The sequence below is a fragment of the Drosophila serrata genome, unplaced genomic scaffold, assembly GCF_035046125.1.
Source record: "Drosophila serrata isolate PLE 108 unplaced genomic scaffold, ASM3504612v1 contig_184, whole genome shotgun sequence".
Taxonomy (NCBI): Eukaryota; Metazoa; Arthropoda; class Insecta; order Diptera; family Drosophilidae; genus Drosophila; species Drosophila serrata.
The window spans coordinates 5,059,956-5,075,535 of NW_028257082.1; the positions used below are offsets into that span (position 1 = coordinate 5,059,956).

Here is a 15,580-nt window from a genome sequence, read left to right on the forward strand (position 1 = left end):
ATATTTTTCATTTGCCCAAAGTGGCCATTAATATTTCTTAAACAGACTACAGGCTACAGTAAAGCCGATGAACTCGGTAGGTGCCGGTTATAACTCACTAGTAAATGAAGCCATTTAGTTGCCTGTTCTCAGGTTGGTCAGCAATGGATCATGGGATCATCGGATTTTTTAGAGCATTGTCATGCAAATGCGCTCCGGCTGCCGTATACTTCTGCCCTTATGATATATGCCAGAAATGAGAAAAATACGCATACGCATACTTTGGAGACAAAAACCCCCCCAAAAAAAAAAACTTAATTATAAGCCGTGGTTGGAAAACCAGTTACAAAACGTTTTCGGGGCGACTTATTTGCATAAGAATCGGCAGTCGCAACTACAATGTATTAACTTGTTTTATGTTTGCCATTATTGGCGATTTAACAGACAACTCTCCCGGCTACCGTGCATGGGTGCCGAGATAATTATAGGAGGCCCTCCAGCTCCATCTTAGTCTCCGGTTGGTCGGTGCTCTGTCTCTGGCTCCATCAGTGGCACTGGCCACAGCAGGTTCAAGATCAACTCCCGCTGCCGTCACCGTCATTAACACGCGGATAGATAGACACTTGGGACCAGGGGGATACCTACCATCACCCATAAAACCATGTACACAATTTTTAGCGAGGATGGGTGCTGGCTGGGGCCGCAGTGCTAATGAATATTTATGGCATCTTAAACATAAATTATTTTGCATAATATCAAGAAATGCGAAAGCTAGAGAAATTTATAGTTAATTTGATTGATTTTATGTGCAAACAGGCAACCCCCATTGCCATACAGGAATCTACCTCTACCTCAAGACAATAAGCCTTTTCGTGAACAATTTGTAGGCTTCAAACTGATTAATGGACCGCATCTTGAGTATGTGTGATTTCTGGCGAGTTCTGTCAAAGATGCGCAATCATTAGGCAGCTGCGATCCTTTCAGCATGACACCGCAGGATCAAAAGGGCTAACACAGTCGAAGTGCTATTCTCACACACACCGCACCGGACAAAAGGCCGCTTAACGATTACCAAACAAATTCGATATTGATTATGGGTCGGCATAAACAAAAACGAAATGCCCGAAACACAATCAAAACGCCTCAAAGTCGAGGGTGAAGAGAGCGCTGGGAGAAAGATCATTAGATTGATTGATGTTCAAGGATGTGGGCTATGTGGGAACGTAGAGTGTTGAGCAGTTTGGCTGGAAAATGTTGAAGAATAAGGTGAAAAAGATCGTTATGAGATCGGTGTAAATTTTGAAAAATTTATCTTTCATATAAAAGTCTAGAAGGAGCAACAAAATTGCACTTTATTAAAGCACAAAACATCGATACAGAGCCTCAAAGGAATCCCCTCTTTAAATCAAAATTATCTCTCAAACTTTAAACCCTATAAAATTGATTTAAATCCAAAGAGAATCCCTGGCATCTTCAGCTTGGCATTTCCCTTGTCTCTCACATCTCTGATAAATACGATTTTCGTTCGACAGGGAAAATGAGAAAATTCCAACAGCTCCTCCTTTTCCCCCCATCTCTCGAGGGCTATGTAAATCGAAGACTTTTGCATTGGCTGCCAGGCGCCCTGCAGCTTTCTAACTAATTAACACTTAATTCTACATCATCCTTTCGAATATGAAGAGAAGGACTGAAGGGGGGAAAAACAAGCAGGCAGATGGCTGCCTGGATTTTCCGGGCTTCAGCAAATGCAATGCACTTCATGGTATAAATTTTGTGGCAATGTCTTCGAATTTCGAATCGTTGTTAATCGCATGTTTGCCGAGCGTGTAATGCGCTCCATGCAGCGGCGGCAATTACTTTCGGCCATGGCCATTACAAAGCCCAGACAACTACCAACTGGCAACTGGCAACTGGCAACTGGCGTGTGTGTGTGCGGTACTACACGTGTATGCATAATGAAACAAGCGGCAAAATGTTTGGCCTAATGATTCACAAAATTGTTGAAAATTTACGGCAAACCCAATGGCAACTGCAACTGTGTGTGTGAGAGCCGCATTAATTATATCGCCAAGTTAATGCATCGACCGGACCACAAATACAAAGTATCTAATAACTAATTGTTATTTTCCTTACAAATTGGATTTTCATAGGGATTATGGCAATACATTTTGCAATACCCTTACATGGATTTATTCTCTCAGATATTGATATTATGGCTTGCAAATATATAGACACGGGCTTTGGGCAAACATTAGGGCAGGTTTACCTACCATATCCTAAACGTACTTTGTTTGGCCAACAGGCTGAGAGCAAAGTATATTAAATTAATAATAATGACGCACCCGGTTATGAGATCCCGGGCCATATCTCCTCCAGCAGTTTCCAAACTTTCCAGACAGACCTCGGCGGAGACGTGTTGTCCATGTGCAGAATATTTCTGCTAGGGCCTCGGGGGCCTCGGTAAGTTGCAGTCGGAGGAAATGCATTTTCCAAGCCACAGCCACAGCGAGTTCCAAATCGTCATCAGCCATATCAACTAGTTAGGGAAACTGCAGTCGAAAGAATAACAGTGAAATGTCTTGATCATGGTCTTTAGTAATATTTAATTTGTATTTGAAGCAAGGAAAAGTTAATTGAAGAGGAAATAGCTACTGAAGGAAGCCCCCGGGTGTTCTTCAGAGCTAATCTGATGCAGGATTTTCCTTATTAACTTGTTCTTAAGGCAACACATGATAGTTCCTTTTGAGCGAGGCTCTACTGTCCATGGCAGACGACGTGGCGAGGCGCCTCAAACAGAACGGTGGGCGGTGGGGCGTGTAGTGGCGCCCGACTCGCTATCGCCATCATATGTGTGTGTGTATGTGTGTGTGCCGTCGCCTCACGCACCACCGTCCGTGGGCGGTGGGGTGGCCAGGGTGGGGCGGTATCGGACGCCAATTAGCGTTCAACATTTTATGACAATTCGAGCGTGGCATGAAGAACACTGCAGCGAGTGTACATTGCTAAGGGGTGCAAGCAGGGGAAAATTGCAGAAAGAGGACTGGCAGTGGCAGTCTTTTCCTGCAACGCGGAGATCCCACTGCCTTCAGGTGCCGCGGGGCGGTGGCAGGAACGGGCTGGCTGCAAAGTAATCGCGCTGCAGCTCTTAATTATAATTATGGCAGCGAGCTGCTGGCGAACTCCAGCACAGAGAGCTGGCACATCCGCCATGGAAAAGGTGTATATATATATACTGGTACTACATATATACACGCATGCAGATATTGCATGTCCTGGGGGGGACAAGGCGACAACTGGGACTCTTTGACATTGGCGCGACATTGACACAAAATGTCGGTTAATAAATCTCCCCTCGGTTGAAAGCGAAAAGCGAATTTGTTAGCATTTTCAGTGTCAAGTGGCAATGACACTTGAGGTTTCGATGGAAAATTCTGAGAAAATGTTGGTAATAAAGGAAAACTGCATGATAAGAAAAGGTTCTATGAAATATACAATTTTTTTTGTTTTTCATCAAAAGATCAACATTTATAGACATGGTTATCAAAAAGGAATGATTATCTAGGTACAAGGATGGAGATATTGAAGGACTCCCGAGAACTAAAATATGCTAACTTCAATTTAGTTTTCTTAAACATACATATACATATTTTAGAATTTAATTGACTTTTAACTCAACAGACAAAAGCTTTAAAATTAGTCATTTATTAAAGGAACACTAAATACTTAAACTATTCTGTTACTGACAGGTAAAAAGTCATCAAATCCCTCAATCAAAATCAACTCTAAACTTCATGTTAACAGATTAGTACATTGTTATTTTAAAATATTATTATAATAATTAAAGCTTGTATCAAGATAAGTTTGCAGTTCCCCCGGCCCCAAAAATTGGTGTCGGCTTCAACCTCAAACAAAGTTCCTTTGCAAATTAAAGTCACACTTAATTAGGAATTCCATTCATTTTGCTTTCTTCTCAAATTTCCTAATTAATAAGAAAGGAAATAAACTTCGGGAAACCGAAGTTTATATACCCTTGTTTGCAATTGTATTATTGAAATATCTTTAAATATTCGCATTCTTAAAATCAATATTTCTTGATAATTTTATATGACAATCAAAGTTAAAAAAAACTCATAACCATGCCAAAAATGCATTGATTTTAAATCGGAAAGCTTTCCTATGTTAGTTTCTATCTGGTTAATAAATATGCATAATCAATTTAAAAATGAAATTTTTTAGAAAATTCTGAACATTTTTACGGTGTTACCCCTTATAAAATCTTTCAAAAACTTGTAAAAAATTGTTTCCCCCTGAGATGGCTAGATCGATTCCTCTGTTGATGCTGATCAAGAATAATTATTATTTATATGGTCGAAAATGATTCCTTCACTTGGTTACAAGCTTCTGACTTAAACTATAGTACCCTGGAAAGGGTATAAAAAGAGCTAGTGTCGAAAAAAAACAACAACAAGACAAACCATGAAAGCAAATAAAAGAAGGCCGAAATTAAATATGAACATGCAGAGCTCCGGCCTTTGTGACGGATGCTGCGCTGCACTTTTGATATATGGCCACACCTTTAATCACTCCGCCACCGCAAAATCCAGCAGCGGATCGCTTTCTGCTTTACCGAAACTCTGAATTTCTGACTTTGATGTGGCCGAAATTGAAACGAACTCATTTCGAGCGGGCTTAAGCCTTAAGCAGTTGATTTGTGCCGAGATATTCGACGAATTCGCGGTCGAAAATGATAATTTATTTAGAACAGCAGCCGGGTCGTCTGCCTGAAAGTGTTTGCCAAAAAGAGCTTCTGCTTTTGCTTTTGCTTTTCGTACCTTTGCCCCCTCCCGCACAACAAATGGAACAAATTCATTCGAATTTTGGGTTTAACTCTGTGAGTAAGTTGCCAGTTTCTGGCATTCCTTTTTCCGGACTCCGACCCGGCCAGGCAATTAAAACAAATCGTTGGGGCTGAAGAGCGTGGAACTAAATCATTGAGAAGTGAGTGGCACCGTTCGTTTGACGTGGGGCATTCCCCCGATTTGACTTTTGGCCAAAACATTTGCTTTCCGACCATCCATTCTAAGCCTTTAAGCATGGCGAAGGGGATCAGCAGAACGAGAGATCGAAGCAGATGGAGATTATAATTATATGAATATGCATTTGAAAAACACCGAAAAGAGGTATATATTATTTTTATTTATTAGTATTTAAACTATAAGGTGAACATGTAATTGAACTTATAGATTTATTTCTTTGTTTTTATCTGATAACTTAAAGTCGTCCTTCAGCTGCTTTAACTTTAGCTTTAACCATTGACTGAACCGAAACAATGGCTGAAGCTTGAGCAATTAAATCGATTATTACTACTCGAAAAAGCTATCCAACAAGTTGACCATTAAATTATCCTCATTTAACTTTTGGCTAGCGTCAATTATTGCAGCGAACATTGAAGCGCGATTAATGCATTTGACTTGACCATTTAAGCAGTAATTAAATATTGCTTAAAGCCTCTCCGATTGACACTTTGACTGGCCACACACACAGCACACACAGCACACAAAGGCCAAGTCAAAGCCAAATGAATCACGTAAATTGACTGACACTTAAGCCAAATTGGAATAAAACGAGCAGGAAGGCAGCAGAAACGACAACAAAAGCCTCGAACAACATGACAAAGTTTGACGGAGTGCACTTAAAGTTATGCGAAAACGATTTTCGGGCTTACCATTCATTATCTTGGGGACCGGCTTGGCCAAGTGTGTAAAATGTTGCATATGGTGTGTGTGGATTCACGAATGGCTTGTTGGCACAGCTGTTGGTGTTATTTTTATCAAAGTCTCTCTCTGTTGATTTAAAGCGCCCAGCGCCCTGCGTCCTGTGTCCTGTGTCCTGTGTCCTGCGGCGGCCAGGAGCCAACCGCATAAACGTTGCACAAGCTTACCTTGTGAAAAAAAAAGTTTATAATGCATAAAATATATAATTTGCAAAATTAATTAATTTTTACAACACATTAATTTCACCCGGGCCAACACACAACACACAGTATCACACACTCGGTCGCACACACACGCAACACAACGACGATGGCACTCAGTCAGCCGTGCCACATGCACCGTTGCCCCACTGCCATCAGTCCTCACATACCACACCACCTCACCTCCCTCTTACTCCAGGTCATACATATATATCCCATATATATATATACATAGGTATTCCTGATCCCCGATTCCCTGGCCACCGACCAGAGTTTGCGGTCGTCTGGCCATTGAGGCAGGAGTAACTGAAAAAGCGCTTCCAGCGCTCATTATGCTGCGCCACTTGTATAATTTTTATTTAATTTATTTAAAGGTAGCTGAAAGAATCATACAATATAACCGCAAATGGACCAGGGCTGCGTAAGAACCACCAGAATCCCAAAAATATGGCAGTATGCCATCGAAAGGCATTATGCTCATAGGTTTAAATTGTTTGAGGGATCGATCAAAATGATTGTATTGGGATTTTTTATTTATTATATTTAAAAACTTTCAACTAAGTCCCTCCTAGTGTAAGATTCTCCAGCATCCCTGGACCCAACCCAACAGGGTTTCCCCCCCGGAAAGTGTGCGTCCCGCCTTTGTGTGAGGTGTGTGTGCAACACACAAGTTCATATAGCACTTTGGTGTATGTAGATTCTGCGGAGGAAGCATAACTTTTTGAGTCTCCGATCATTAAGCCGGGACACAGGACCCCGGACTGGATCCTCCACCTCCTCCTTTGGCCAGCTGGTCGTGTAGGAAATTATGTCTTTTGACACGCAGGTCCCCGCAGGTCCATAAGAATGGGAATTCTTTCATTCCAGGGGTGGTCCCTCCTCCGGCCGTGAGGCACACTTTATAGAGTTGTGGGCATTCGTCATACATGAGCTCCGCATTCGTAATCGTATTCGTATTCGTATTCGTATAGAGCTGTTGTGCGAAACTAAAATGTGCTGCATTCGCATGTTTAATTAATGAAATGTTTGACAATGCTTGCTCCCTCGGATCCGGGTTTCCCTTGCCCCGTTTGATGTAGTCTTCCGACCCTTCTTCCTTCTTCTGGCTTGGCGTCTGCGGTGTAAGCGCTTTGATGGAATGCTTGCGCAAAATGCCAGTGCAGGCACGCACATGGCTATAGGTGTAATGGGTCTCCTGCATTATTGAAATCGACACAATTTTACTTTTAAGCAGCATGTGCACACAGGCTGAGTGACAGAGAGCGGAGTCAACAGAAAGTAGTCCCAGCACCCAACGGCAGCTACACAGGGCCAAAACAAAGGGCTTAAAAGGCTTAAAAAAGGCTTATGTTGTTCGTGGGCAAAGCAATGCCTCCTATCTTATTTAGTTAGTTGTATATATAGTGATTACTATAAATGTTCCTGATATCACATTTCGATATTTATTGAATCACAGCATACACTGACATCCTTTGATAAATTATACTATTGCATAACAAAATTTGGATAATTATAAATCTATATTTTTATTATAGTTATAAAGCAAAAAAGGAGTGGGCATTGGAAGCATGATAGATGTTTTGTATTTTTAATAAAATAGATACAAGTATTCAATGTAAATGATATATTTTGAATTAATAACAAAGACCATAAAGAAAGTCTCACATATCTTTTCCCAAAGTGTTTCGATAAATATCTTCTAAAGTCGCTACGATAATTTGTACAAATTTCTATAAACTGGCAAGCAATTTGCTACTTTTTTACTGAAATACTATCATTAATGTATTACTGATTTACTGATTTATTATTGTTTTATTTATGAAGCCAATGAAAATTGATTCTAAAACCCCTACTGAGTGTATTTCGTTATTTACCAATTAATAACAATATTAAAATTATAAGGAGAATTGCATATATTGCTAAGAATTATAATGCATAGAATTTCCAAGATTTTAAGCTTGTCAGCTATAATACATGGTTCAATATATATTAAATATTTATTTAAATTAAAATTTCTTCGAGTGCATCTGAAGTGCAACAACATATCAACCGCATTGGCAACATGTTGCGTGCATTCTGCCCTGGTGTTGGTAATGTGTGTTCGCCGCGGCAGACAGACCCGCCATCAAGTTCAAAGTCGAAATGCTTGTAATATGCAAAAATGTTTTAATTAATCACTTTGATGCTCACCGGCATCCCCTCCAGTCTCCAGTTTCCATATCCATCTCCATTGGCATCGCCATCGTCATCGCCATCTCCAATCCGTGGAACAGGCGCAGTGCAGCAAAGGCGCAGACTCGTGACATATTGAGCAAAGATGATGATTTTGCGGGGTCCCCGCTTTTACGCTCCGTCGTACAAATGGCATTCATGGTAATTTATGTCTTAATAACATCCATTAATCGATACAAGAATTTATCAAGCCGATATGTTTGCCTGAAACACTTCCAAATGAATTTCTCCTGCAATTTGTCAAAGTTTGGGGGAATATTAATGCATTTTATTACAAGTTAAGTTGAGCCTCAAGCAAATTAAGAAAAAGTTTAATATCACTATTGAATATTTACAATTAAAACGAAACTCGATTGTAGTGTGTAAATATCACCGGTTAGCATTTATTACTTATTAATTGTCCCATTCTGTGGCTTTTTCAATCAGAGAACACACAAAAAAATTACTAAATTCATTGCCATTTTAAACCAGTTCAATTCGATTTTTCGCCATCAATTTTATGCCAATTTTCTTCATAAAAAATATATCGCTGGAAACCTTAATGAAAAACAATATTGGACCATTAGCAACTGAAGCTTCCCGCTCCACGCTCCCCGTTCCACCCGCTGACATTTCGCATAAAGTTAAATATGCAGCTGGGCGCGCCCACAAGTCGGGCTGTGAAGGCTACAACGGGTTTAATTTCATTTAAATCTCGCTCCATAAAAATTGCAGGCCATATAGCCACCAACTGTACAATGCAGCCAGCCAGTTCAGTTGGCTTGGTCACAGCAGTTCAAACTGGGTTAATGACAAGCTTAACGGGCACAGGCGGAAAATTAAAAGAAAAAACAAAATCAGGAAAAAAAAAATAATAATAGGTAGGAAAAAAAAAACCTGGAAAGGCAAAAATTCCAGTGAAAGTGTGAAAAATGTCAGGCCGTCGCACCGGCACCAAATATGGCCAACACCACCGTTGCGTTGGCCTGGCCGGAAAAAGTATGAAAAATATTGAATCCCGCCCGCAGCGGTTTTCCTTTTGGCCATTGTGATTTCGGGCGGATTCGAGGGGATTCGGCGTCACCCGAAAATGTAATTTAAGTAGCGCATTTCCGCGAACAACAAAGCGCCGAAGCCAAAGCAAAGGGACAATTTTTAATCAAAATTCATCGCGCCGGATGTGGGAGTCCTTTGTCCTGGCGAACGTTAGAAAATGATGCCATGGATTTGCAATATTAAAACACGGCAGCCATATTCCTGACATCTCAAAGAGTAGTGGTACGAAAATATTTTTGTTTATTTGTTCGAGCTCACAGTAGGAATATTGATATTGCATTTTGATGTCAAGAGGAAATATTAATGCTTGGAATAAAAAATAAAGCAAAAAAAGGTTGTGAAACTTTCTTATAGACTTAAATTTCAATTGAAAAGTATAGTATTTACTATATAGAAAGGATTCTACGGAGAAGATGCAATTCTTGTAGTTCTAGGTTTCTTTCTGGTTATATAAATAATTTTTAAAATAATATTTGTATGATTTTAATACTAAACCCTACTCAAAACTTGTAAATCAGTATCCATACGAATCACAAAGTTCTGTGAAAGACCTTGAGAGACTTGTCTGGGGAACAAGCAAGCAAGCCTACTATATGGGAAATCGCAACAATAAGAACATAAAATTCTGTAAAAAATATGCTTGTCTTGAATGGCTTTTGTGTGCGATATTTCTTAATTTTTTCCTCGTCTTCATAATGCGGCTGCCCGAATGCCACACAGAGAGGCCGCGGACAAAGGTCTGTTTTTGATCGTAAAATCGTCTCAAAGCCAAATGCCAATAAATGGAACAAGTCAAACCCTAAGAGGGGACAAACCACAACAAAAATAAACCTCGAAAAACATAAATGGAGCGGCATATTTCTACCTCTATATATACATATGTATAGAATATTTAGTTGCCTTCGCCTGCAGCCATAAAGCGTAGAAATAAAAGCACTTAAAGTTTGTCATCGCTGCGATCCAAGACATGTTAAAATCGAACTAAAATTGCGGCACTTAAGCGGGCCTAGAGGAGCCCCTAGGAGAAATTTACGACCCAAGTGATAATGGCAGGCGCCGCAAGGTGCGCGCCATAACTGGATTCCGGATCTGATGGGTCCCCCTCATATGCATTATAATACTGATAAGGTGACGTGCTGGCAAACTTCCGATTTATCTCAATTGCTGGAAATTGAAACGCCAGCGCATTTAGCATCAATTTGGAACACGAAAACCTGAAAATCGATACATTCTCCAAAGGGTTAACCTGAATCAGAGTGATTCGATTCGAAGAGAATGTCTTCATTTCCAGACAGTCAGCGGGGAATAATGACGTTGGCTTTCGACATCATTATGATTATTATAATCTATTATATGTTCCCAACTTGATCTCTGGGCTCTAAGGCAGTTAACTCTTTGAAATCTGAGTAGACTAAATGTGTGTATGTAATCAGAGAAGTTATAATTTCTGGGTGTTTAGACGAAACAAAGACACAAATCGATGTGTAATTCGTACTCAATAATATGAATTTCTAATGTTACAAATTCAGTTATGAGAAATTATTGAATAAATCTCTAAAATTCCAGGGAGAAGAAGGAGAAGTGCCTGCAAAAGCAGCTGTTGCCGCGGAAGTATACGCCCTGCAATAAAATTTTATTCCCCAGAGGAACATATCAAGTTATTTGCAAAAAAAAGGAGAAGAAAGGAATATAATCTGTCCAAACACTTCAAAATAATTTGACATCAACTCGCTTGATTCCCACAAAAATCTCTAAGCAAGAGCAGATTTCACAGATATCCCCATCCGAAAGATTGTCAAACTAATTTGGGGCAGGTAGTCTGGTTTGTGTGCCTCTCTGCCCAGGGATCATTATGAAGATGTTGATGTGGCATGAAAGTATCGCATGACAACAGACCCTGAAAAAGGTTGACAATCGTCTAGGGTTTCAGGAGGGATCTCTCTCTTTCTCGCCCGAGTCTCCTCTCGATGTTGTGGCTAAGTTTCAATCTGTGGCTAGAGGGTTTATGAAGCGTATAATTTTCATATGCAACACCTGCTGCTGCTGCTGATGCTGAGAGTCTGGGACTCCGACTCCGACTCCGATTCCGATTCCTTAATGGCCGCCTCGCCGAGATTCTTGCATAAATAAAAACTTTATAATTGCCGACGGACTGTGTGTACTGTGCATTATTATGCCCATGCTGGGGCCAGGCGGGAGCAGCGGGTGTCCTTATAAATTAAGTCGAGCTCCCACGGCCACGGCTTGTACTGTGCATTAAGGACACTTGATAGCTTAATTTATTGCGAGGCGGGGAGAAGGGCGCAGGACGAGGCAGGACTCTTGCAGGCTGCAGAAAAGGGCAGTGCAAAGATAATTGCATGCAGGCGCAACTGAAGCCGAAGTGCGGGGGAACCACCAGACCACCGCCAGGACAGCGTGTCCTTGTTGCGCTCAGCACCCTCCACTCCCTTTGCCATTTTCCCACATGTGTCTGTGTGGGCTTCAGCCACTGCCACTGCTGCTGCATAAAACATTTTAAATTGAGCGTTAAAATTAAACGATGCATCGCAAAACTAACAAACGTGGCGAGCTAAAGGGCACCCACCGCCAGCAGGAGCAATCGGAGCGATCCTTGTTGCACTTGTTTATAAGGCCGTTAATCGTGTGTGTATATGGCACCATAAGCAGCGCATAAAAGTTCACAATATAAATTCAAAGGTCGAGTGCTTCTTCTACTTGTTCTCCCTTATTTTTTCCCATGGAAATTATATGCTCCAGATTTGTTTAGCGTAAGGAATGGCTATCATTTGGGTTAATGTCCTTGGGGGGATATGTTGCAATTGCTTCGACTTGGTTGCACGCTTTGGTGAAGGGAATTAGGTGATTCTCCAAGGACTCTCCTTAAAAATTTAGGATCCCTAACAACTAAACATCTTAATATAATAATAATAAAAAGGAAACAGTAGTAATTGGTAATTAAATAGACTTTTAAGACGCCGCTAGTTCTATCGAAATTCTTCTTAAGGCTAATGTAGAGTAAGCTTTTATATATTTATTTAAAATTCCCTTTAAAACACTCTACAGACTTAATTCTATTCCATTCACAGTGTACAACTCTGTATCTCTTGCTCCTGTTTTTGATTTGCCAAGATATTCAACATCAGTTACTCTTATTTAATTACTATTTTCAACTAGAAAGTAACTTCGCCAGTCTATGATGATTCTAACTACCAACACACTTTCACTTTTAGATTTAATTAAAAACTGGGTCGAGCAAATTTCGTGCAGGGATTTATTTTTGCTGTTGTCTTTCATAAATGCTCAATGGCTGGCCGAACCCTGAATAAAAATCAACAAATCGAGGTCGAAGCCAGAGTCGGGAGCCTACAGTTAGTTAGTTAGTTGGCCAGTCAGTCAGTCAGTCAGTTAGTCGGCAAGTCAGTCACTCATCCAGCTACGTCGGCAGTGCAAACAGACTGATAGATATGTCTAAACAAAAGGGTGCCCGGGTTGACTCGGTTTAAGTCCCCGAAAATAACAACATAGTGAAATGGAAATGCCGCTGTTATTGTTTTTATTTTGCTTTTTCTGCCGTTTTCTGGCCCAATCAAAAACAAGTCAACGAGCAGCGAATGCGCGCCATCGAGGCGACCCACTTGGCCCGGCGGCAGGTTCGGTTTGCATTTTGGCCAGGCTTGCGTTCAATTTTGGGGTTTTGGGTTTTGGCCCGCTTGCAAATTGACAATTTAGCCTTTCACCTGTCTAAACGAATCTATCGCACATCAAAATAAATATTAAAAACCAGCTAACAATGGCCTATGCAGGCAACAGCAGGTATCCAATACAGAGAGAAAAATATATCTTTGACATGAAAATTGTATATGGTGATTTAGGGATATTGATTTTTTTGGAGTTAGCAAGGAATTTGCTTGGTAAACTATGCTGGGAAATATGAATTTGAGCCAAGGACAGATACAAGACACATTTCTTTCTCTGCATGGGGCATTCAGGCAAGGCTAGACAAGGTTGTTGTTGCCAGTCAGTCAGTCGGACAAACAGACAAACAGACAGAAAGACATTCAGGCAGCCAAGTAGCGCAACGTCACTCAAATGCTCGCTCCGGCTGGGTTTTCGTCGGATTCGTTGATCAAATTTTGAAATTTGAGGCCGCCGCACTGCACTCGAGAGTCAAGGCAAAGCCGTGGCCATACTTTTATTGACATTTCGGCGCGTTATCGCCGCACCGCGCAACAAAAGGAGTCAAGTCAGTTTGAGAGGCTGCCATATAGCCATGGTCGTCGCAGCCACATCTAGCCCATCCAGTCAGTCAGGCAGTCAGGCACTCGGACAGCCCCGAATCAACTCAACTGGTTGGAGAAGGAGCTGGGGCTGGAGTTGGAGAGGTTGGACGAGGCCAAATAAAAACTATGCAGTTAGGTGAGCACAGAAAGGAAAACAGGCGAATCCAAAGAGATTCATATTGCTGGACGACTGGGAAAATACCCTAAGGAGTATCAGGAATATTAGATAGTGTACACAGTAGTTACCTATAAAGTTCCAGAAAAATGAGATTGAGGGGACAAGAAGAGACCTTAAATCTTAAAAAGAAAGGAACTAAAGGGTTTAGAGATTACCAAAAATAAGAGATACAGAAATCTATAGGCATCTATTGTTTTATAGTTAGTTTAGAAATAATGTCCAATTGCTTATGTTATATTTTTTATATATTGAAAAGATTCCAAATATTTCTGTATATCTATTGATATACCTTTGAAAAGTTGGTATAACTCTTTTGGCCTTTTGACGAGGGGGAATCAATCGGCAGAGTAAGAGCAAAAAGCGGCAAACGGTTCACAAACTGAAACTGCAACTGCACCGCACATTATAATTTCCATTAGGAGGCACCAGCAGCAGCAGCAGTGTTGGCGATTGCAACAAGTCGCCAGTCTCCAAGTTGCAAGTTGCAAGTACCAAGTAGCAAGTCCAAGTCCAAAGTGGCGATGCCATGACGACTTGCTGACTGCGGCGATGGCGTAAACAGAGAACTGTCATTATGACAGTTGATTCTTTGTTGCTGTTCCAAGTACTGTTGGTGTTGCTGCTGCGGCTGTTGCAAGTGCAGTTGTTGTTGCAACTGCTGCTGTTGGTGGTTCTGCCCATTTAAAATTATGGCCACCGACTTGAGTTTTGCCGCTACAGATGCAGTTGCAGTTGCAAGAACTGGCAGGCAAGCAGGCAGAGATATATAATTTTATACTTTCGCATAATGTTTTGCATTAAAATTATAATAAGTTTCAACTTTTGCCTTGCCGTTGCCATTCCCGTTGCCATTGCTCCATTGAAGGCATACAGCTTTCAGTTTTCCATTTTCAGTTGGAGACTCGAGCGTCGTCGCGTTCTTTGGGTCAATATCATGGCGTTATCTCGGCCTGCTTGCAGCGGAAAGTGGAGCAAGTCCAGACCGCAGTGTGACTCTGGCGGACGGAGATGGAGACGGAGACGGACAGGCTGTCATTTATTTAATGCCGGAATGTGTTTGCGAGGGGGAAGGAAATACAGCCATTGCAGGGCATTCATAATAGGTTTTTTAATGGCACTTCCAATAGCTAAAAGGGTCGTTTCGGGGTAAAATGATTCTCCCAGAGAGTCGCTGTCTATTAACGATATGGACGAAAGTTTTAAATGTGAGCAGTCCTAATGAGTCTGCAGTTGGTTAAGTTCTGTCAGGGTGAAAGGAAAATATATAATGCAGGAACTATATATACGGGGGAGTAGCAGAAAATCATGAATTTATATACACTATACAAAGGCTTTCTAGCATAATATACATATGTAATACATACTTTTCCTTACAACTTTCTTTTTCTTCTCAAGTCCAAAATTAAATTAAAATCATAATTTCCCGCTTGTTGGGCACATTTTTCAATTATTTTCCTCACACCTCTCGCCTCAGCAGCCTATCAATAACAAATTGTCTAATAATCTCCAGTGGCCCGCCCCAAGCGCCTTAAGAATGATTAACACCAAACTTCGGCTGTCTCTCCACAAAGTTTATTTTCCTTACAAGCCAGAGGGAGGCAGTTACAAAATACCCAAAACATCAATTTATTCTCATTAAAAGATATGAAGGTGTTTGCCTCTGTCGCCTTGACAGCAGCCCCAACAACCGGGCCCAAAAGAAAAACTTTCTGTGGAAAATCGCAACAAAGGCATGCAATTTACAAACTGTTGCTGCCGGGATGCAATGTTGCTGTTGCTGCTGCTGTTGCTGCCGTGGCAGGAACTTGAGAAAACAGCTGCTATAGAATTAATGCAACAAATAGACCACAAGTCCCCGGGCGGTTAAACTTGTGAAAGCCAAGGGGGTTAAGCCAGTGG

General features: G+C 41.1%; 1 protein-coding gene across 3 annotated transcripts in view; it reads right to left on the reverse strand.

The window, feature by feature from the left end:
- Positions 1 to 15,580, reverse strand: part of LOC110181801 (dynein regulatory complex protein 8) — a 308,724-nt gene that overhangs the window by 7,160 nt on the left and 285,984 nt on the right. The window contains exons 5-6 of one of the 3 annotated variants that reach the window (XR_015270659.1): positions 5,705 to 5,920; positions 2,322 to 2,528 (exon numbers count right to left, since the gene is read on the reverse strand). The gene's annotated coding sequence lies outside the window, so the exon portion shown is untranslated. Of the gene's footprint in view, positions 1 to 2,321; positions 2,529 to 5,704; positions 5,921 to 7,848; positions 8,416 to 15,580 lie in introns of those variants that run through there. The other 2 variants (XR_015270660.1, XM_086828339.1) reach the window with 2 other exon arrangements.